Source organism: Nicotiana sylvestris, chromosome 11 (genome assembly GCF_000393655.2).
Source record: "Nicotiana sylvestris chromosome 11, ASM39365v2, whole genome shotgun sequence".
Taxonomy (NCBI): domain Eukaryota; kingdom Viridiplantae; phylum Streptophyta; class Magnoliopsida; order Solanales; family Solanaceae; genus Nicotiana; species Nicotiana sylvestris.
In genome coordinates, this window is record NC_091067.1 from 19,422,837 (window position 1) to 19,447,440 (window position 24,604).

At 38.8% G+C, this 24,604-nt stretch overlaps 1 long non-coding RNA gene and 1 other non-coding gene across 3 annotated transcripts in view; both read left to right on the top strand.

Moving 5' to 3' along the window:
• On the top strand, positions 1–193 carry LOC138882537 (U2 spliceosomal RNA). The gene has a single exon (XR_011404132.1). It is a non-coding gene; the product is annotated as a U2 spliceosomal RNA (small nuclear RNA).
• Positions 194–1,692: 1,499 nt separating this feature from the next.
• The window catches only part of LOC104216485 (uncharacterized), a 57,965-nt gene continuing 35,053 nt past the window's right edge, over positions 1,693–24,604 (top strand). Inside the window, exons 1-2 of one of the 2 annotated variants that reach the window (XR_011403661.1) lie at positions 1,693–2,154; positions 2,857–3,420. This is a non-coding gene — a long non-coding RNA (uncharacterized lncRNA). Of the gene's footprint in view, positions 2,155–2,856; positions 3,760–24,604 lie in introns of those variants that run through there. The other variant, XR_708507.2, reaches the window with a different exon arrangement.

Below are 24,604 nucleotides of genomic sequence, written 5' to 3' on the forward strand. Positions count from 1 at the left end.
ATTTCTTTCTCGGCCTTTTGGCTAAGATCAAGTGTAGTATCTGTTCTTATCAGTTTAATATTTGATATGTGTGTCATTGACTCACATGATATTAACTCAATTTTTAAGGGGAAGGTCCATCACGATAGCTTGCTATTTTTTGAATTTTCCCCATTACTCATGTTAAATTTTCTCTAGGCCAATAAGTTATTACAATAACAATCCTAGTATAATTTCACAAGTAAAAGGTGAAATAAGTTATTATTTAAATTAATTTGTCATACAAATCAAAGTATCTTAAACAATCAAAAGGGTACACCAAAATGAAATCATCTACTGTTAATATACAAAGAAAATAATCTAAATAACCAAAACTAAATGAAGTTTCGGCAAAAGGATTCACCACAAGAATTTTTTAAGGGTTTAGTCATCCTAATATTACTTTGGGAAATTACCAGCCATGTCCATTTATAAGTAGCTCATTATAAAAATTGGCCAATTGATAAAATATTACTAATATTAACCAAATTAGCCAATTAGCTATTTGTAGCAAAAAAAATATTAAATTTTTGCTTTGTTTTGAGTGGGTGTTATTAGAATAGATTGGGCACAACTTAAGGAGCTTGAATCTCAATTTTGGGATGATTTGGTGAAGTTTTGAGGTGGTTTTAATTGAAAATTCGAAGTAAAAGCTGAACATGAAAAAAAAATGATGTGTATCACACTGTGTATCATTTGTGTATCACATATGTATCATATTTGTATCAATTATGTATCGCATGTATATCCATGTATACCTGTGTGTGAGATACATGCGTGATACATGTTTGATACGTGTGTCGCAGAAGACTTTTTTGAACTCGATTTAATTACGAATTTTGATACAAAACCAGTCCAAATCACCTCCAATCTTCCTCAAATTTTGTATATTGACTTATCTATATATTTTCAATGAATTTCAACTATACCCATTGAAAAAGTTCTTTTTTTGTTTAGATTTTTGGAATATTGTATAGATTTTTGTATTTCATCACCTTATTTGCTACCCCGTCCATGAAATTTCCTTTCCGTCTTGGATGCAATGTTGCTAATCACGCTTACAAATATGGAAGGTGATTTTTGCATGTGATTCTAAGAACCCTATTATTTGGTTTTTTTCAATTTTTGTTGGCTAATTTTGGTAAGTCTATGACTGATGGCTAGAGGTTGGTAAGTTGAGATTTATTTGGGACATTTATATAAGTTTCCATTACTTTAACCCAAATACGTTTAGTTTAGATCCCAGAGTCTAATGAGATCTGGTAAGTTAATGCTGGTATGTTCGTATCCGTCAATCCTAGTGTTTTAAATTCTTTTAGCACATTTCCTTCTCATGCAAGTCCACATCTTCAAGTTAAACACAAAAGCAACAGATGGAGGAGGCTTGGCACGGGCAAAATGGTAAAAACTTATATATATATATATTACTATTTAGAAGCGGGAGTTAAGGGCATGTTCGTCGTCATGCTTGCTGTTCAAAAGGGTAATTTCGGGATTCCGTTTAAATTGGACATTTTGGAGAGTTGTGCATAAATGTATGCGTGTCAAAATTTGCATTTTGGGGTGACATTTTGCCCTTGGTTTAGCCTTTTATCACTTTAGTTTACCTTTTAGAATTTGTAATATCAATTTTTTTTAAGACCTTTTGGGTAATTCAGTGTTTACCATCCCAACACATGTCACCGTATTGATCTTCTTTCTTTCTCTCTCTTCTTTCTGTTTATCCTTATTCTCTGTATCATCTTTCCTTCACTCCAGTAGAAGAATCGTCTTCAACTTCATATGTTAGTCGGAAGTGGTTGGACTCTTCGTCGTCCTGCTTCCGATTTACAGTTTGGTCCCTGTTTTGGATCAAAAGTCAGGGTATTTTTGTCACTCTGCTCACTTCGTATTTTCTGTAGCAATCTTTTCACTTTGTGCGCTCTCCGATACGCGCCTTTTCCGTCAACGTGGAAGACAAACCAATTCTTGCTTCTGCTGCTGTCAGCTGTTTCTCCAAATGTGTAACACTTGTATTTCCATGGATATCCGATTAGGGGTGACGCTAATAATATCTGCAATAGCTTCTGTTCTGCTTTGGATTTCCTGGCTTACTGCTCTGTTCCTTTTAGTGTCTCTACTTGCTGGCTGGAACAAGTGAGTACTTCTTGCTTCGTTTTCTACCTCCTCCTTCAGATTTTATATGTTTACTCGCGAACTTTCCTACTATATGCAACTTCGTCGAAAAATTTAGTGTTATCCAAATTACCAAGAAAGAGATCTTCTTCATTCTGTTCTATATTACCCAACCTCATGTTCTATTTGCACAATCGTTTAACTCCATAGTGTTGCGTTTTTATTAAGGGGTGTGAATGGGAAATGAAAGAGGCACCTTTTGGATTGCACCTCTCCATCTCACCCTTCTTTTGTCTATAAATTTAGAGGTTTGACCTCATTTTTTAGATATAGAAAAATCTAAAATCTTCTCCCCTCTTTTCTATATTGTTGCATTATTTTTTAAATAAATACAAGTGTCAAGTGTGATTTGCTCCGTTTGTTGAGTTCGCTGAAGTTCTGTGATTTGAAGTGCCGCTGTCACAGAATAGTTATTCTGTTCTATTTTGGGAGGAATTAATCTGTATACCTTGGGCAACAGTGAGAGGATTAAATTCCTTAAGGACACACTGTGCATTCAGTGGGCTCGGAATAATTTTACGATTTGTTTATTGAACTAACATTTGTTTGCTTCTCTGATTTTGAACACAGTAATACCAACAATCTTAAGGAATTTAATGTTTCTGTGTTTGTTTTTCTTTTCTGGCAAAAGTTGGATTAATTGGTGATCTAACAATATAATAGGTGTCATTTCGGAGACGTCACTACAAGTGGTCTCACTGGACGTTACCTATCGCAATTGGTTTACATGGATTTCCAAAAGCCTGGCCGTTGCTAAGGTTGTTTTCTAATATTAAGAAATTGCATCTTGATATGGAACAATTAGTATAAGATGCAGATGGTAATTGCCTTACCAATGGAAAGAGAAGTTTCAAAGATATTGCCACTAATTACTGCCTATCATTAAAATTGGATATGACTGAAGGATCATACTTTATGAATTTTCTGGTTAGTAGTGTTACTATTGAAAGGCTCTGTCCATTGGTTTTTCGAACAAGCAGTCGAATGTTTCATGATTTACTCCAACAAAGGATAGATACCAATTATCTGCGGCAGAATAGCCAATTCAATGGATATTTCACGTTGCCTTCAGAAGGAGTTTCAGAAAAAGGAGAAAGATTCTCCAATTAACTTTGTTTCTCCTAATTTAATTATTATGGATGCAAGTGTTTTGCTGAAAAGTCACAGCACAACTACAGAGCAAAACAGTGAAGATGTCGTTTCAAGAAGAAAGTGATAATAAATCGGGTTCTACTTTCTTAACTCTGCTTTTTAGTAATTTAAAAATTTCTACCCTTTGTGTTTATGATGAAATGCAATTGATATAAATATTAGGGTAGATATTTATTACATGATGATCTCATATAACATATTTAGAATTATATGCATGAGTAGGAATAACATATCTTTACGATTAATTTGTTATTCTTTTGCCCATATGAAAAACTATTAGTAGTTGATATAGAATTTGGTAACATGCATAAATTATATGGAAGATTATTTTCAATGTGGTAAGATATGAATTAGGGTTACATTGATACTTGAAAGTATTCTTGAGATCATGAATATAATATATGTAAAGATGAACATATATGTGTTTGATTAGAGAAATTGATCAAACTGTTTAAAGTGTTATAATGGTTTAGTTGGAAAACCATTTGGAAAGGGAATTAAAATTCTCGTGATTTTCTACATACATTATGGAGAATAAAATCTTCGTGATTTTCTACTCCTGCTTCGAGATCAAAATCTGCGTGATTTTTTACTCGTTCATTGAGATTAAAGTCTTCGTGACTTTCTACTCATTTGTCAGAAATTAAAGTCTAAGTGACTTTATACTCGTTTTGGAGATTAAAATCTTAGTAATTTTTTACTCCAATTTATTATTCGGTTTGAAGATTAAAAACTTCACCGTTTATTAGATCTAGTTGTATCAGATGTTACTCGATTTGAAGAGTAAAAACTTCACCGTTTATTAATTCTGAATGTGTCAGATTAGTTTGAAGATTAAAAACTTCACCATTTATTAATTCTGACTCTGTCATGACACAAACAATTGTTCTTGTAATGTAATAGGGGCGTCGAATATGAATCTCCTTTTGAAGAAATATGTTTGGAATGTGGTATTATTTATCAAACGACGACCCCTTAGTCACCGAAATCTAATGGAATTGCGGAAAGAAAGAGTAGAACATTAAAGGAGATGATGAATGTCTTGTTGATAAGTTCTGGTTTACGCTAGAACTTGTGGGGAGAAAGTTATTCTTACAACTAACCGAATACTCAGTCGAGTTTCCCATAGAAAGACGTAATCCATTCCATATGAAAAATGGAATGAAAGGAAGCCCAACTTAAATATTTTAAAGTGTGGGGGTTGTTTCGCTAAAGTGCGAGTTCCTAAACCCAAAAGCGTAAAGATTGGACCGAAAACCATTGATCGCGTTTTCATAAGATATGCAAGAAATAGTAAGGCATATCGTTTTCTGATTCATAAATCAGAAAATCCCAACATTCATATTCATACGGTAATCGAATAAGATAATGCTGCTACTTCCTTTGTACCAGATTTTCTGACATTCTTGTTAGAAAGTGAGCCTCAAACATTTAAAGAAGTAATGTTAGAAAGAGGTAGTCAATAGTGACGTAGAATCCATATTAAGTAATCATACTTGGGAATTTGTTGATCTTCCTCCAGGAAATAAACCTTTGCGTTCTATGTGGATTTTCATAAAGGAATTGAAAGTTGATGATACTATTGACAAATATAAGGTAAGATTAGTTGTCAAATGATTTAGACAACGAGAAGATCTTAATTGTTTTAATACATACTCGCCGGTAATGAGGATTACATCTACTCGGGTGTTAATAGCGTTAGCCGCGGTGTATGGCCTTGAAATCCATCAGATGAACTTCTTAAATGGAGATTTGGAAGAATAAATTTATATGGAACAACCTGAAGGGTTCGTGGTTCTTGGAAAGGAAAAAAAGGTGTGTCGACTTGTTAAGCCACTTTACAAGCACCCAAACAATGACATGTGAGATTCAACCAAATAATATTGTCAAATGGTTTAAAAAATTAATGAGTGTAAACAAATATGTTTACGTTAAGAATACTTCAAATCATATAGTTATTATTTGATTATATGTAGATGATATGTTGATGAGATATTTAAAATGCAGGGGCTTTTAGCTTATGTATGACAAAAGCCAATGTTAGACATAATATCTAAATGATATAATTTTTGAACCCCATTGATATGGTAGTTAGTAAATTCATCAGTTGTTTAGTCTTAATAAAGACTAGTTGATGAAACTACTAATTCAGAAGTTGGTCACGTGCCTTTCTCGAAAGATCATTTTCTTTATTGAAAATTTATATTGTTTAGTTCTTTTATGAAATGATATCACTTTGAAGGTTGTGATTTTTCATAGAAAGATACGTCTGTACGTTTTTGTATGGACATGACCGTTCATGAACGAATGTATTAATACGTTGGCCTATAATGAGGTGAACCAACCGATGAACATGACCAAAATCCATTGCAAGTTGGATTTGTTTCATGAATGGAGGTGCTATAATTTGCATATCATATAGGCGTATGAATAAATAACATACAAATGCTTGAAAATGACGGAGTGATTGATAAATGTGTTATATATTAAAAGGTTATGGCCACAATTGATGTCAATTATTCCAACTATTGTTATAATATATTATTGCTACATTAAGTGTAGTCAATAATCTGATATGCAATAGAATGTCGAGACATATTAGTCTACGACATAATGAAGTTCGCATTGAACTGTCAGGACAATAAAATGAGTTTTGAAATATTTAAAATATATCCATGATTATGCTTTGCACTATAATAAGTATCCCGCGATAATGGAGGGGTATAGTGATGCAAATTAGATCACTGGTTCAACCGATTCTAAACAGTCGGTGAAGGAGCAATGTCTTGGAAATTGTCCAAACAAATGTACATTGACTGCTCTACAGTGGAGGCTGAGTTTATAGCCTTAGACAAGGCCGACGAAGAAGCTGAATGGCTCCGAATTTCTTGGAAGATATTCTATATTGGCCCAAACCTTTGGCACCTATATGTATACATTGTGATTGTCAAGCGACAATAGGCAGGGCAGAGAGCGTAATATATAACGGAAAAACTCGTCACATTCGACAGAGACACAAGACCGTTAGACAACTACTCTCTAGTGGTGTGTTATCACGATTGACTACGTAAAGTCAAGAGATAACATGTCTGTCACACCTCCTTTTTGCGCGCCCCGCCCCGAAGGGTTAAATGCGGGGGTGGAGTTTTTCCAATTTAAGTGACAATATTCGAAATGAGATTATTTATTTAATTCAGAGTCGCCACTTGGGAAAGATTTGGCTTTTGGTGTCCCAAGTCACCGGTTTATCTTGAATCCCAAATCGAGGAAAATATTCGACTTTTCCAAATGAAGTCTGCGAACCAGAAATTCTAAGTAAGGAATTCTGTTGACCCGAGGGAAGGTGTTAGGCACCCTCGAATCCCGTGGTTCTAGCACGGTCGCTTAAATTGTTATAAAGGCTAAATATCTGATTTAAATACATGTTATGACTTACGTGCTTTTATTAAACTTAAAACCGCTTTTATTATTATCACTTATTTTTATAGAATTGCAACGTCGTGAAAATGCATCTCGAACCACGTCACAATCAATGCGCCCGTGATCGTCAACACATTTTGACTTTGTTGAGATTTGGATTTGGGTCACATCAATGTGCACCCGAATTTAAGAATATAATTTACTTAAACCGTGCCTGAAGAGTCTAGCGCGTTATTATTTGGTGGAAGACCGTGAGATTCACTAAACGGCCTAACCTGAATTCTAAAATATTTATTATGATCAATTATTGAGGGCCCCACAATTTGCATTTTTATTTGGCGAGGCTCGTCTCATTATTTTAAAAGGGTATCCTACAGTGACTACATTTCTATTATTTTATTTCCAGAGATAGAAGAAAGAAAAATGTATGCTAATTGAAGTATATGCTTTGGCCTAAATCAGACTCCTATCAATTTCTAATTAATTACTTATAAAGTGAAAAGACGTCATGCCTTACGAAAATGCTTTGGTCGAACAAAGAGATTACATATGAGGTTGATGAAATGCAATACTTAAATCCGAACAACATCCTTAAGTTGAATTCAAACCAAATCGCTTAAACAGGATTAAGGGAGTTTCTTATTAAAAGATGTAGCTGATGATGTTCAAAACTAGTCCTATAAACTGCCTAAAGGAATCGAAACTGGATGATTCAAAACTGTATTATATTTGGCTAGATTTAACAGCCATTTGCCCCTACCTATTCAAGCATGCTAAAAAAATGAATCTAAGTTTAACAATTGTATAAGTAGTATCACATTCCATGGACTGTATTTACATCCTGTATGCTACTAGACGAATCAAATATTGCAGTTTCAGATTAACATAAACTTTACTTAAGTACAGACTTACTAATGTATTCTCTATTAGCTATAAACTGAAATTTACACAACTTTACAACATTTATGAAAAGGGAGTCAGTAAATAACAGGCGATTGTAACTCCTTCAAATCTTTCTATTCATGCTTTTCAATGTTACAATCAGCTACACCAATGTGAGACTTGAGATGTGTACCTGGAAATACTGAAAAATGCAAAGGAGAAGAGGAAGAAGATGGGGGAATCAGCAGCAGCAAGAAACAGAATTAACAGTAGCAGCAGGACAGGATAGCAGCAAACAAAGCAACACAGCAAGAACAGGCTCGAGTGCAGAAATGCAACTATGGCTGATAGAAAGAAGTAGCCAAATGACAGCAACACCCAGTGGAGTAGAATCAGAACTCCAGGCAGACCAAACCAGTAGTAAACCAATGAAAACACTCGACTAGTAGACACAACTGGAACTTCAAAGAATCAGAATTGATTGAACAAGTTGAACAACTGAAACCCAAATAATAATAGGAAGAAACAGTTTCTGATTGTTGATTGTATACTTTCTATCTCTTAACCTCTATCTATCTGTGTTTTCCTAAAATCAGTTCTATCCTTTTTCAATCCTCTCAGTCTAGGTATCCCTCTATGTCTGTATGCTTTTTCTGTGTATCTCTATCAACTCTCTCTTTCAAAAACTCCTCACAGTGTGTGTATTTTTCTTTTTCAGTTCTGATTCCCTCCCCAATTCTGTCTATCTCCCTCTATGTATTTCAGCTCCCCCTTTTATAAGCCTCAATCTTACTCCTTTTACAGCCTGATAGATCAAAAGAAACCCCTCCCATGTGCCCATCTTCTTTTCAGTTCTACTTTAGCTATTTAATTATTAAACCCCATCATTCCCTTGGCAGGCTTAACTTTCCCATTTTATTAACTAAAAGCAGATATGGGCAGCGGAATATGTTGACAGCATATGCTGTCAAACCATTTTAAAATCAAACAAAGGACCTTTATGCAGGCCACAGGCTGTGCACAAAGCACATGAGATGCACCAGTGCACATGCTGTGCACGAGTGCACATGCCTTCCAATTCAGAATCTAAACACAAACAATCCAACAGCTATAAGTGAACTAAACTGGCTCTTAATTGATTCAGGCAAATGTTCAATAGAAGCAAATCGATTTAACTTTGCTCAGACAGTTGAAACTAATTGACGACACATGTCGACTCGACTATATTAGCATTAACATACACAATCGTAGCCAAAATCAGACATTTAAACATGGTTCGAATTATACTGACTAAGCAGAAATACACTCGAGGAGTCATTAGTCAGTCCAAACTTGAAAATCCGCTACTTGCACAACATTTATATACATTATCAGAGCAAATGGAAAGACTTATTCAAACAAACAGAAGTTCAGGCAAATGGACGGGGCACAGTTGACAAAATTCAAAGACACAAAATCAAAGCATGAACAGACTTTAACACAATCAAATGGGCCAAAACAAATAAAGAAGAGGAAGAAACTCACCTTAAATCTTGAAAAATCAAAACCTCAAACTCGGACTCGGACAACTTTCTTAAGGCTGAACGGGCACACTTTGATTAAAGTCCATCAGACCTTAAACTCTTTGGTTTGAACCGGTTTGAACCAGTGACGAGGGACCTTGTGGTTTCAAAACTCAGATCTAATATTCGTGCTTCCCTGGTTAGATTCGGACCAAACCAAGTATGGTTTGGTCACGAGGAAGGTCCGGGGAGTGTCTGGTATGAAGCTGGGGTTGTTTGGTGTAGATCGAGTTTTGACTCGAATCTTCAAATGAAGATTCGAGGACCTGGGGGGTGATTCAAACCAAACGGTTAACAGGTCTATGTTCAGGGTGGTGAGGGGGTTCTATGGTGTTCATGGCGAGGTCACCGGCGTTCATGCCGCCGGTTTTCATGGTGGGTGATACAAGGGCGGCTCTAGGGTTTGAAGGGGATGAGGTTGAAGACGAAGGCTGGGGTTCGGATAGGGGGGCAGGGTAGGATTATGGCTTTATGTAGTTAATGGGTGGATTGATCTCGACCGTTAGATCAATCTAGATCTACGATCTGGATCTGATAGCTTAAGTGGAACGGTGTCGTTTCAAGGGTAAAGGGTTGGGGTCGGTCCGGGTGAGACGGGTCGGGTTTATTGGTGGGTTACGGGGAATTGATCTTGGCCGTTGATCATTCTAAGATCAACGACCCAGATCAGGTATGACTCAAACGACGTCGTTTGGACGTCCTGGGCATCAGGTGGCCTGGACCGGGCAGGCTTGGTTTGAACGTTGTTTGTTTGGGCCAATTTATTAAAATTGGCCCAATCCGGAATAATTGCTGATTTTTTTTCTTCTTTTTCTTTTTTTTATTTTAAAAACAAAACTAAGCAAAAAAAAAAATCAAAATTAAAAATTAAATACACACTCAATACAATTATTTGCACACACACTAAAATATTTCAAAACAGGTAAAATCAAACAAATCAAAATCACGGACGAAGATGCCTATTTATGATTTCTCTCTTTTTAACGACCGGATTACGGTTCGAATTACGCCTGACACACACATTTTGTATTTTAAATAAATAAATAAGAAAAAATAAAAATGGGTAAAAGTCATGAATAAATCAACAAAGTGCAGCACAGAAATCCGAAAATTGTACAGCAGGGCCAATTATTATTATTTTATTTCCTTTTGGAGCGATTGTCGTGCGAAACAAAAATCACGTGCTCACAGCTGCCCCTCTTTGTTCGGAAACACGAAGGGTTTTCGTGCAAAGATAAAGTGAGCGTGTATGAGCGATTTTTGCCTATAGACCACTCCGTATGAAGCATGTTTTTTTTTTGAAAGATCTGACCGAATCTTGCTTCAAAGATTTCCTACATATCCTGGGCTAAACAGGAATCAGGTCAATGTAGTTCGAGAAGTTTTGGTAGCTGGGACTACCATGGGATTGCGATGCTTGCTGCTACCTGCTGCTGCTGTTGTCACTGCTACGTTACTGACCGCCTTATTACAACCAAATGGAAATTGGAAACTGAGCTAACTACTTATGTGTATGTCAACTGCTAGTTACAAGATTCCTATCTATGATTCTTTTACGACTTGATCTTGGGTCTTAGCTGATTCTGCTTGTAGACTCCGATCTGAATCTTGATGCTTGCGAGTTGTGGTGACCTGTTTAATCTCTGGGATACTGAGTGAGGCGCGACTGGCAGGGTTCAGGACCTTAATTAAATGCTGGAGTCAATCCGCCTTCCATTTAATCCGAATCTTGGGACACCTCTTTTTCTTCTTTGATTTTGAGTTGAGACTCATCTCGTGGGTCATTTCGATCCGTGTGGCTCGAGGTTAGACCTGCGGGAGAAAACAAACAAACGAACGAAATTTTCTGCCCCAGTTTCACTAGGAAAATTTCATTAATTATTCACCAGGAAGTTCATAAAATTGATGAAAGATGATATGCATGCTCAGTTCAGGGCTGGAGCCCTAACACCGGCTAGCTGGGGAGAGGTTCGGTTTGGGGTTTAAAACCCTAACGCCGAACAAAGGAAGAATTCAGTTTAGGGTTTAAAACCCTAATGCTGATTGCATGAAAAGCTCAGTTTAGAGTTTAAAACTCTAATGCTGGCTGAAAGGAAAAAGTTCAGTTTAGGGTTTAAAACCCTAATGCTGACTAAAAGGAAAATTCAGTTTAGGGTTTAAAACCCTAATGCTGATTGCATGAAAAGCTCAGTTTAGAGTTTAAAACTCTAATGCTGGCTGAAAGGAAAAAGTTCAGTTTAGGGTTTAAAACCCTAATGCTGACTAAAAGGAAAATTCAGTTTAGGGTTTTAAAACCCTAATGCTGATTGCATGAAAAAGCTCAGTTTAGAGTTTAAAACTCTAATGCTGGCTGAAAGGAAAAAGTTCAGTTTAGGGTTTAAAACCCTAATGCTGACTAAAAGGAAAATTCAGTTTAGGGTTTAAAACCCTAATGCTGATTGCATGAAAAAGCTCAGTTTAGAGTTTAAAACTCTAATGCTGGCTGAAAGGAAAAAGTTCAGTTTAGGGTTTAAAACCCTAATGCTGACTAAAAGGAAAATTCAGTTTAGGGTTTAAAACCCTAATGCTGATTGCATGAAAAAGCTCAGTTTAGAGTTTAAAACTCTAATGCTGGCTGAAAGGAAAAAGTTCAGTTTAGGGTTTAAAACCCTAATGCTGACTAAAAGGAAAATTCAGTTTAGGGTTTAAAACCCTAATGCTGATGGCATGGAAAAGCTCAGTTTAGAGTTTAAAACTCTAATGCTGGCTGAAAGGAAAAAGTTCAGTTTAGGGTTTAAAACCCTAATGCTGACTAAAAGGAAAATTCAGTTTAGGGTTTAAAACCCTAATGCTGATGGCATGAAAAAGCTCAGTTTAGAGTTTAAAACTCTAATGCTGGCTGAAAGGAAAAAGTTCAGTTTAGGGTTTAAAACCCTAATGCTGACTAAAAGGAAAATTCAGTTTAGGGTTTAAAACCCTAATGCTGATGGCCTGAAAAAGCTCAGTTTAGAGTTTAAAACTCTAATGCTGGCTGAAAGGAAAAAGTTCAGTTTAGGGTTTAAAACCCTAATGCTGACTAAAAGGAAAATTTAGTTTAGGGTTTAAAACCCTAATGCTGATGGCCTGAAAAAGCTCAGTTTAGAGTTTAAAACTCTAATGCTGGCTGAAAGGAAAAAGTTCAGTTTAGGGTTTAAAACCCTAATGCTGACTAAAAGGAAAATTCAGTTTAGGGTTTAAAACCCTAATGCTGATGGCATGAAAAAGCTCAGTTTAGAGTTTAAAACTCTAATGCTGGCTGAAAGGAAAAAGTTCAGTTTAGGGTTTAAAACCCTAATGCTGACTAAAAGGAAAATTCAGTTTAGGGTTTAAAACCCTAATGCTGATTGCATGGAAAAGCTCAGTTTAGAGTTTAAAACTCTAATGCTGGCTGAAAGGAAAAAGTTCAGTTTAGGGTTTAAAACCCTAATGCTGACTAAAAGGAAAATTCAGTTTAGGGTTTAAAACCCTAATGCTGATTGGCTGGGGATAAAGCTCGAGAATACTACACGATCTATTTTTGAGTTTTCTTGTTTTAATAGAAGATAAAAGGGAGTTTTGCGGGAACTTACCTTTTGAGTGAATTCCTTATTGCCAAAATGTTTCTTGTACCCGTGTACCTTCTTCTTTGGGCGACACCTGCTTCTTGCACGGTTGTCTTGGATTAAAACCTGTCTCAACTTCTCAGACAAAGAACAATTGTTAGTTCGGAGATGACGGTCGGTTCGGTGACCTTGATCGTTCCCAATTGCTTTGTTGCGTCTCTATTTATGTTGCGAAGTCCCGCCATTGATTTGATTCGAATGGCGAAACCTTTAGACTGCTCAGACTTGTATTTCCGGATTCTGCAATGACTTGCTTCGTAAGGCTCTTTTTTTTTTTTTTGTGTCCCGTTTTGCTTGGAGGTTCTCAACGGGGATTTTATTGGAGGTATTTTGTGGGAATTTGTACAAAAGGGAAGGTCTGTGGGGAATATTTACAAAGTGGATTCTTTGTGTGGATTTTTGTACAATGGGGCATGCTGGGGATTTATTTCAAAGCGGGATTTCTAGGATTTGTTGAGGTAAGCTTGTTGGGGAATATTTACAAAAGGACTCGCTGGGATGTGCTGGGGAGATTCCATTTTTTTTATATTGGGGAGACTCTGTGGGAGATTGTACAATAGAGACTCTGTGGGGATTTGTACAGGGGAAGACTCTGTGGGGATTTGTCCGAAGGTGGACTTGCTGGGGGAAGATTTCAAGATTTCTCTCTTTTTCCTTTACTCCGGAACACCATCAAACGTCATGATTCATCATGCTTGGGTAATCATATCAACGAGATGAGGTGCTTTCCTTCATGAGACGGGATTCCGCGCAAACAAACCTGCCACCTGTCCTTTCCGGTGTGTCCTGAACTCGGGGTTAAAATGCGAAAGGGATTCGAAAAGAAACAAAGAAAAGAGAAAACAAATCAGAAAAGGAGTAACCTTTTCGGGATGAGAAAGACTTATCTGAGGAAGATAATGCTGGCTTTCAATGACATGACATGCTTTTTGGACTGGACGTCTGACCTTCTAAGAGCTTGCGTTTTCCTGAACCAGAACGGATCTGTGATTCCAAACTGGTGGCACTCCGCCGAAACTTTCTTGGGGTGGCGTCATTCTTTTCGGCCAACAGCGCCCTTTGCGGGTTTTCGCTGGCTGACCTCTCTCATTTCTCTTCCTGTCATCGCTTGATAGCACTCTTTACGAGTTTTTACTAAACAAGCTCTCTCATTTTGGTTTCTCTTCTCCCGTCGCCTCGTGGTGCCCGAAGGTTTTCACCGCCGAGACTCTCTCATTTTATCTCTCTCAATTCAGAGTGTGATGGTCTTCGTTTGTGACGCTTATTGATTCCCCACCATATTTGGTAATTGATTTGAAGGCTTGTGCTTGGTAAAGAGAGGTAGTGATACTAACTTCTCAACTGCTCGACGTGCCCCGGTTTTCAATTTCAGGGTGAATGGGATTTTATTGTTGGTGTGACTGAACCTCAGGGAGAGGCTGCCTACGTATCCTTTCGGAATCAAGTCAAACGTAGTTCAGGCCTCAATCAATGTTTGTTTCGTTTTTTTTTTTTTGTAAGTGGCTCAAAAATTGGTGGAGAGAATTGGGTAGTGTTTGGAAAGTAGTGGGGAATAAAACCTTCGCTATTTTCAAACGTGTCGGGACCACTGGAGTATGATTTAGACGTAGTACCTCTTGACTGCATCTGCATTTACTGCTGTGTCGGGGTCATTTCCTTCGATATCACCTAAATACAAGGCTCCTCTCGGCAATATCTTCCTTACGATGTATGGGCCTTTCCAATTTGGGGCAAACTTTCCTTTTGCTTCTTCATGATGCGGCAGAATACGCCTTAGTACCAGCTGACCTACTTCGAAATTCCGGGGTCGGACTTTCTTGTTGTAAGCACGGGCCATCCTTCGTTGGTATAACTGTCCGTGACAAACTGCGGCCATCCGCTTTTCATCAATCAACGTCAATTGCTCTAAACGAGTCTTAACCCACTCGCTATCCTCGATTTCTGCCTCGACAATGATTCGAAGCGAAGGAATCTCCACCTCTGCCGGTATTACAGCTTCGGTCCCATAAACCAAAAGATAAGGAGTCGCTCCCACAGATGTGCGTACCGTAGTGCGGTACCCCAATAATGCAAAAGGTAACTGCTCATGCCACTGTCGGGAACTTTGTATTGTTTTCCTCAAAATCTTCTTGATGTTTTTATTTGCAGCTTCCACAGCACCATTGGCTTTCGGCCGATAAGGAGTGGAATTCCTGTGCGTTATCTTGAATTGCTCGCATACATCTCCCATCAAGTGACTGTTCAAGTTCGCTGCGTTATCTGTAATGATAGTCGCAGGAATACCGAAGCGACAGATAAGATTTGAGTGTACAAAATCCACCACAGCTTTCTTAGTGACCGACTTGAGAGTGACAGCTTCTACCCATTTTGTGAAGTAATCGATGGCAACCAGTATAAACCTGTGTCCATTCGAAGCCTTTGGTTCAATTGGTCCAATGACGTCCATGCCCCAAGCGACAAATGGCCAAGGTGCGGACATGGGATGCAGTTCCGTGGGAGGTGCATGAATCAAATTACCGTGCACCTGACACTGATGACACTTCCGGACAAAGCTAAAGCAATCCTTTTCCATGGTCATCCAGTAATAACCTGCTCTAAGGATCTTCTTTGCTAAGACATACCCGTTCATGTGAGGTCCGCACACACCTGCGTGTACTTCGTGCATGATCTTTCTCGCTTCCTCGATATCGACACACCTTAGGAGATTGAGGTCCGGAGTCCTCTTATATAACAAATCACCGCTCAAAAAGAAACCACTTGCATGTCGCCTAATGGTCCTCTTTTGATCTCCAGTAGCGTGCTCGGGGTATTCTTGTGTCTTCAGGAATTTCTTGATGTCATGGTACCAAGGCTGCGTATTTGATCCCGCCTCGATTACACTGCAGTAACCGTGTCTTTCCTTGATTTGGATTTCCAAAGGATCGACGTGGGCGTTGCCCGGGTAGGGTAGCATAGAAGCCAGAGTAGCAAGTGCATCTGCCAGTTCATTGTGACACCTCGGAATATACCTGAACTCTATTGAGGTAAAGCGCTTGCTGAGGTCCTCCACATGTTGTCGGTATGGGATAAGTTTGACATCCCGAGTTTCCCATTCGCCTTGAACTTGTCGGATGATCAGGTCAGAATCTCCCATAATCAGTAAGTCTTCGACATCCTGATCGATTGCCATATGCATGCCCATAATGCAGGCTTCATACTCAGCTGTATTGTTTGTGCAAAAGAAACGCAGTCTAGCTGTGGCGGGATAATGCTGACCGGAAGGCGAGATTAAAATTGCCCCAATCCCTACACCCTTGGCGTTCACGGCTCCGTCAAAGAACATCTTCCAAACATGAGCTTCCTCCGAGATCACTTCTACGGTGTTTACTTCTTCATCTGGGAAGTAGGTATCCAATGGCTGGTATTCCTCATCGACCGGATTTTCGGCCAAATGATCTGCTAACGCCTGGGCTTTCATTGCCGTGCGGGTGACATAAACTATGTCGAATTCCGTAAGCAAGATTTGCCATTTAGCCAGTCTCCCAGTAGGCATTGGTTTCTGAAATATATACTTCAAGGGATCCAACCTGCTTATGAGGAACGTAGTGTGGGCTTGGAGATAATGCCTCAGCTTTTTGAGCAACCCATGTGAGAGCGCAACATGTCCTTTCCAACAGTGTGTATTTGGCCTCGTAGCCGGTGAATTTCTTGCTCAGGTAGTAGATTGCTTGCTCCTTCTTTCCGGTTACGTCGTGTTGCCCGAGGACACAGCCGAAAGAGTTCTCTAAGACTGTCAGATACAAGAAAAGTGGCCTTCCCGGTTCTGGAGGGACCAAGACTGGGGGATTCGAAAGGTATTCTTTGACTTTATCAAAGGCTTCTTGACACTCTGTTGTCCACTTAATCGCCGCATCTTTCCTTAACAGCTTGAATATGGGTTCACACGTGCTTGTCAGCTGGGCAATAAACCGACTGATGTAGTTCAACCTGCCCAACAGACTCATCACGTCTTTCTTTGTTCTTGGAGGAGGCAAATCTCTGATGGATTTTATCTTAGTTGGATCTAGCTCGATACCTCTCCTGCTTACGATGAAACCCAAAAGTTTGCCCGACGGAACTCCGAAAGCGCATTTGGCTGGATTTAGCTTCAAGTCATACTTCCTTAGCCTCTCGAAGAATTTCCTCAAGTCTTGGATGTGGTTATCCTGCGTCCTGGACTTGACTATCACATCGTCCACGTACACCTCTATTTCCTGATGCATCATGTCATGGAAAATGGCGGTCATGGCCCTCATGTAAGTAGCCCCAGCATTCTTTAGACCAAATGGCATGACCCGATAACAGTAGGTGCCCCAAGGCGTGGTGAAAGCGGTTTTCTCGGCGTCCTCTTCATCCATCAGTACCTGATGATACCCAGCATAACAATCTACAAAAGACTGTATCTCGTGTTTGGCGCAATTATCAACGAGGATGTGGATGTTGGGCAGCGGGAAATTATCTTTAGGACTTGCTCTGTTCAAATCTCGGTAATCTACACATACTCGAGTTTTCCCGTCCTTTTTTGGTACTGGAACCACATTCGCCAACCATGTTGTATATTGGACTACCCGAATCACTCCCGTTTTCAGTTGTTTGGTGATCTCCTCTTTAATCTTGTCACTGACCTCAGTTTTGAACTTTCGTTGCTTTTGTTGAACTGGAGGACAGTCAGGATGAATCGGCAATTTATGAACCACCAGATCAACACCTAGTCCCGGCATGTCATCATATGACCAAGCAAACACATCTTTGAATTCAAAAAGAAGTTGAATTATCGCCTCTCGCATTTTCTTGTCCGTGTGAATGCTTATCTTGGTCTCCCGGATTTCTTCCGGGGTTCCCAAATTTACCGGTTCAGTGTCATTCAGATTTGGCTTAGGTTTATTCTCGAAATATTCCAACTCTCGGTTTATCTCTCTAAAAGCCTCTTCCGCATCTGTCACGCGTTCGAATTCAGCACGATGCGACTGATGGGACATTTCGTTGACCCAACAGCTCGGTCCTAACATACGATGGTAGAAATCGGTTTTCACTTTTTGCTTCCCGTCGCTTGGATAAATCTATCCTCCAAGAATTGATGGGGCTATCTGTGTACGGGTAAAATTGGGAGTAATTTATGCCACTATTTCTCGATGACAGAATGAAGGGAGAGTGCGGATCTAAGAGATTGTAATCGAGGTCAGAGACCCTTTGTATCGAGACCCTGGAAGAATGAACGATATATCTGATATCGGACATTGTAAAGCGATGTGCCATGGGCCGAGTGTAAGTTCTAAACCTTGGGAGACACGGTGAAAGGTTATGCATGACGGATAGAGGGCCTTGATACTTGCCCTCAACCGGATATCACAGCGTAAATCTCGCTCGATGTCGATCATAGATCAACAATTACTGGGAAAAGAAGATTTTTACCTTTTTTAGACTTATACTAGGACTGAAACTCTCCTACTATATAAAAAAGAAAGTTTTTCTTTAGTCTGACACATTATTGTATGCGAACGAAATCGAGAGGCCCGATTTTGCGATCATTGTGTCTCTCCCTTAGCCTAAAAAAAGGCCCCGAAGGTCCGGGGACGCAGCTCGATGCTTCGACCTCGAAGGCTATTCACATGACCTCGACGCAACATGAGTCGGTGGTTATCGAGGGTAAGTAGGAAGTTCATTAGGCATGTGGTCCGAACTGGCGTCACCTGCAAGAGTAATACCAGTCTGCACCAGGTTTCTAGGTAGCTATTCCAGCTATCTTACTTTGTAATAAATGCATTTGTACTATGTTGGGATTCCTCCTCATATATAAAAAGGATCCTTGATATTTCGTAGGGATGGGATACTCAATATTAAATATAAAAGAACATTCTCTCTGCTCTCTAACATATTCTCTTGCTCCCATTACACCATATATTGCTTATATTCATTGTGTTCTATTTACTGTTCTTTATTTATTGATGATCATTGTTTCGTAGGGATGGGATACTCAATATTAAATATAAAAGAACATTCTCTCTGCTCTCTAACATATTCTCTTGCTCCCATTACACCATATATTGCTTATATTCATTGTGTTCTATTTACTGTTCTTTATTTATTGATGATCATTGGTCATAAAGAGCCATCATCGAAGCTCTCATAACTGTTAGCCCTCCCTCGATTGCTCTAAGCCAATCATCTAACTAGACATCAAGGCGCCATATACGCCAGCTCGAGGGCCAGATCTCCAGTCGCTCGGTTTGACTATCACATAGTCTCTAAGCTATAATCTTATTTTCTAATCTTTTACTTAACATCCATTGCCTAACAACTAGCATAAAAAAGATTTTTAGAACCACAAAAATTTAATTGTTATTACCATTTTCATGGTAAACAGTTTGGCGCCCACCGTGGGGATAAAAATAATAGTGATTATTTTCTTGCTGGTTTAACTACATAACGCAAGTTACCTTTCACACTTTTCTTGTCCAAGATCTTTGATTTCGGGTCAAGATGCCTAAACCAGTAAATGTACCTGAAAATAACAGCCTAAAAAATTATGGAAAGGGCGGTATGGTTATTCTAGGTATGGGTGTGCCACCGCAAAGCCCTGAGAGTACACCGGAACCAATTACCGAGAGGAAAACCTAATGTGACGCCCAATACTTCAACGCTGGTCCTCACATTAACAAGAGAGCACGTCGAAAGATTCAGCGGGAAATTCGGGAAACTCCAACCTGGGAAAAAAGAGAGATTCCTTAATATGTCATTCATATGATCATCGGGTGGACCGAAATTCCCCAAGGACCCATGATCAAACGGGTAAAAATATCCGCTGCAGTAGAAGGGCCGATCCGAGACTGCATGACCGAAGACACCCTTGAATTCAGTAAGGAAAACATCGAGACCTTGGCGCAACCGCACAACGACGCACTGGTAATTTTATTTCTTTTAAGTAACATTCTAATTAAACGTGTGCTCGTGGATCCAAGTAGCTCGGACAACGTACATGTCAAAGGTAGTAAAACAACTCGGGTTGCTTGATCAGATCATACTGACCTCTCGGGTCCTCCACGGCTTCAACATGGCCAATGAAGTAACGAAAGGGGAGATCTCCCTCTCGGTTGACATGTCCGGTACAGTTCAGAACACCAAGCTCCACATCATCGATAGTGACATGAGGTACAACGCATTGCTTGGCAGGTCGTGGATACACAGCATGAGGGCAGTGCCGTCAACTCTACACCAGGTGATGAAGTTTCCAACAAAGGATGGTATAACAACAGTATATGGAGAACAACATGTGGCAAAAGAAATGTTTGAGGTTTACCAGGAGGTGCCGAATCCTATTCACTATATCTCGGATGTGTCGGGAAGCGTATAGACCCCCGAGGGTGATGAAGAAGATTTCCTAGCTCCTCGAACTTTCGTTGCCCCCGAAGAGTCGGATGCAATGAAATCGACAATTGAAGAGTTGGAGCAAGCTGTTTTGATCGAACATCTCCCAGATCGAAAGGTATACCTGGGGATGGGATTAGCCCCCAAACTCAGGAAAAAAACTCATTCAATTCCTTATTAATAACATCGACTGTTTTGCTTGGTCCCACTTAGATATGACAAGAATCCCGCCGAAAATAACCAACCATCGACTAAGTATCGACCCCAGGTTCAAACCAGTGAAGCCAAAAAGAAGACCCAATCCGAAGTAAAACACGTATTAATCAAGGATGAGGTAATGAAACTCCTTAAAATAAGGCCCATTAGAGAGGTAAAGTACCCCGAATGGCTGACCAACGTAGTGGTAGTTCCCAAAAAAGGTAAATAAGTTAAGAATGTGCGTAGATTATAAAGACTTAAATAAGGCGTGCCCTAATGATTCGTTCCCATTGCCTAAAATCAATCATCTGATCAATAGTATATGGTAGTATATGGTAGAACCTCTCTCGAAATGTCATGAGACCCATGAACAAACGATATGATAGTAGAACATATGGGGAATCCAGAACATAGGCAACTCTAGTACTTCTAAGAATAGAATCATTTGTGAAAGTTATGTGCTTGCTCATTTGGTTGTATCATATGGATCATGCCAAAAAGGAATTGAGGATAGACTTAACATACCTCAAGTTGTCGATGCAACTCCACAACAAGATTATGATAACTAGAGCACCAACCCTATAACAAAGAAATACATGTACGACTTAGATGACGCTAGTGTATTATGTATCTCAAACGATAACATAATTTAAAATAAAACGAGCAGCATTTTTTACTGCTCCCTCAAGCCTACTATAGGTGAGATACAAACACAATACAAGAAGAAACTCAAAACCAACCTAATTACAATTTGGAACCTTCAATACAACAAAACCCTCAAATATACCATAACACACCCAATCAACAACTTATCAATTAGCCTGAAAATACAACAACGAGCAACTAACCTACTACCTTACCACATGTGGAATTTTTCCACGCCTTTTTATCCTTCCAAACTCCATAAATCAGCAATAAAATAGGCTAGAACAAATGGATTACAAAACAGTCCATTAAAAGTGGGAAAAATCGAACTCACTTCTTCCAATCACCGTCCCGTGAGTTCTAACTTTTAGGAAACCAATTTATCAACCTTCCTTGATATTTAAACACTTAATTACAGAAGTTACACGTTTCTTAACTATGAAGTATCTTGCAAAAATAGAACTACAAAGAAAAAAGAGAGATGGTATAATGATACTTACGTCGTAGGGATCGTTATTGGAAAAGATAAATCAGACAGAGCTTTTAATGAATAAAAGCGTAAAGAAAAATACACATGCTATGAGATTTTAACAAAAGTAATAACAATATCAAACAGGTCCTAAAATATTTGAACCCTAATTTTAAGGGTAAACACAGAATCAAAAGAATCTCAGAGATTTGTGCCCAAAGAGGTGAAGAATGAACGTAGATGAGAAAGATCGAAGAGTTCGAACCAGATTTGGTTCGAAAATGAAGAGATTAGCTTGCCAAGTTAGGAAAGCTACTAAGTTATATCATAATCGAGTAGCTAGTAGCGAGATGAGATCAATAATGTAAGAAGATCGTTGGGGGATTCCATATCTGGGTTGGAATAAAAAGGGAAATGAAGTTACAACTCTAGGGTTTCAGAAGAGGAGAAGAAGAGAGCATTCAGGGGCGGCGAGCTTGGGGTTATGAGAGATTAGGGTTATGGAGTTAGGTTTAAAGGGGTGTGAGGAATTTGGGTCGTTGATTTTGGAGATCAATGGCCAGGATTTAAGTAGGGGTTGGGTCGGGTTGATTAATGGGTCGTTGGTTTGGGTTGGGATTATTGGGCTGATAGGGTGTTGGGCTATTGGGTAGGTCCGAAAAAATTAATAAAATGGGCTATGTTTTAAATACCCATTTAATTTAGTAAAATAATTTACAAAATATAGAAATGTCATTTATGTATGAAGATGATTTAACAGAATTACTTAATATTGTAAAAATATAAAAATTCATTTTTTGTGTAAATAATGTAATTATGCATATATGGGTTATTATTGCAAAGTTATTGTAATTTTAGCCTAAAGATACAAATATAATTATGCATAAGATGATTAAAACCTTATATGAATATCAATGCTAAAATCAAGTAATAAATCATTATAAATTATTTGTGATGCAATTAGTAATTATTTAGATAATAAAATGGTAGAATAAATTAATTAAAATCCTTTTAAGATTATAAAAAATTATGAAAAAATATTGGTTGATGTTCATGCACTATTTTGAAAGTATATATGCATTTTAAAAATATATGAGGGAAAAATTGGGTATCAACAGCTGCCCCTCTATACCCAGGAAGGATGAAAAAGTTGTCGGGAAAAGAAATGATGACCGATTTTGACCGAACGGGGTATTTGAAAAATATGGGTCATTCCCTGGTCTTTGTAATGCCTACATATCCTCAGTTTTACAAAAATCAAGCCATGTGTATTTATGGACCCAACGGTGAATGAAACCGATGGAATTGTTATAGGAATGGTAGTATGTTTCAGAAAAGGGTTTCTTTTGTGAAGGATAGTATCAGATGGGTTTATGCGGAGTTGTGATTGTGAGTCTAAAGTGTAACAGATATATCACAGGGTAGGTATCTGAATGTTCGTAGGGTAAAGGCGAGTAATTGATGAGAATCAATTACGTTTGAAATAACAACAAACAGTATGAGTGGAAACCGGAGTGAAGGTTGCTCCTGTTTGAAGGATGGTTACCTCCTAGATTTCCTACAAAACTTAAAACACAATGCATGTAAATATATAGATTACTGAGAGAGTTTAAACATGATGCAAATTCCCTTTGGACCATGAAGGTTGTCTTTGGACGTAGAGGATGGCGTTCTTAGGCCATGACGTCCTAGGCCATGAATCATGAAATAGAGGATTTGCAGGCCATGAAATGATGTTCGCGCGCCATGAAAATTGTGCCTCTGAACCATGACACCTTGAATAATGATGTGCGGTATTGAGAGATCCTTAGGCCATGACATAGTGTCTTCAGGCTATGAGGATAATGCCTTTGGACTATGACGCCTTTGGACAAGTTGGCTATACATCAGCCTATGAAGTGCAAAGACATGATACCAAAGGTAATAACAAGGCTAAGCTTAGCCTTGTGCAGAGTTTTGGGGCAGAGTTTAGCCCCGAGAGAAGAAGATAATGCAAAGTTTAGAATAGAGCCACTTATGCAGAGGGAGACAAAGCTTAGTCTCATTAGAAGGCAATGCATAGCCTTATGTAAATATGGAGGCAAGGCTTAGCCTCATGCGAGGTTTGAGATAGGGCTTAGTCTCATGCAAAGAGAAGACAATGCTAAGATTATGCGAATAGGGAGGCAGGTCTTAGCCTCATGCGAGATTTGAGACAGGGCTTAGTATCATGCAAAGAGAGGGCGATGCTTAGCCTTATGTAAATATGGAGGCAGGGATTAGCCTCATGACAGATTTGAGACAAGGGTTAGTCTCATGCACAGAGAAGGCAATGCCTAGCCTTATGCAAATATGGAGGTAGGGCTTTGCCTTATGCAAGATTTGGGACAGGGCTAAGTTTCATGCAGAGAGAAGGCAATTCTTAGCCTTATGCAGATATGGAGGCAAGGCTTAGCCTCATGGAATATTTGAGACAAGGTTTAGTCTCATGCAGAGAGAAGGCAATGCTTAGCCTTATGCAAATATGGAGGTAGGGCTTAGCCTCGTGCAAGATTTGAGTCAGGGCATAAACTCATGCAGAGAGAAGGCAATGCTTAGCCTTGTGCAAATATAGAGGCTGGGCTTAGCCTCATGTAAGATTTGAGACAAGTCTTAGTCTCATGCAGAGAGAAGGCAATGGTTAGCCTTATGCAAATATGGAGGCAGGGCTTAGCCTCATGCAAGATTTGAGACAGGTCTTACTCTCATGCAGAGAGAAGGCAATGCTTAGCCTTATGCAAATATGGAGGCAAGGCTTAGCCTCGTACAAGATTTGAGATAGGGCTTAGTCTCATGCATAGAGAAGGCAATGCTTAGCCTTATGCAAATAGGGAGGTAGGGCTTAGCCTCATGCAAAGAGAAGGCAACGCTTAGCCTTATGTAAATAGGGAGGCAAAGCCCTGCCTCCCTCATTAATTATATGGTATTTGTTCTACCAAGTGGCAAGCTAATAAATGTCAATAGTATATGGTAACTTTATTTTATATTTGATTATTTTAGTTAAATACAAACATAATATATATATATATATATATATATATATATATATATATATATATACA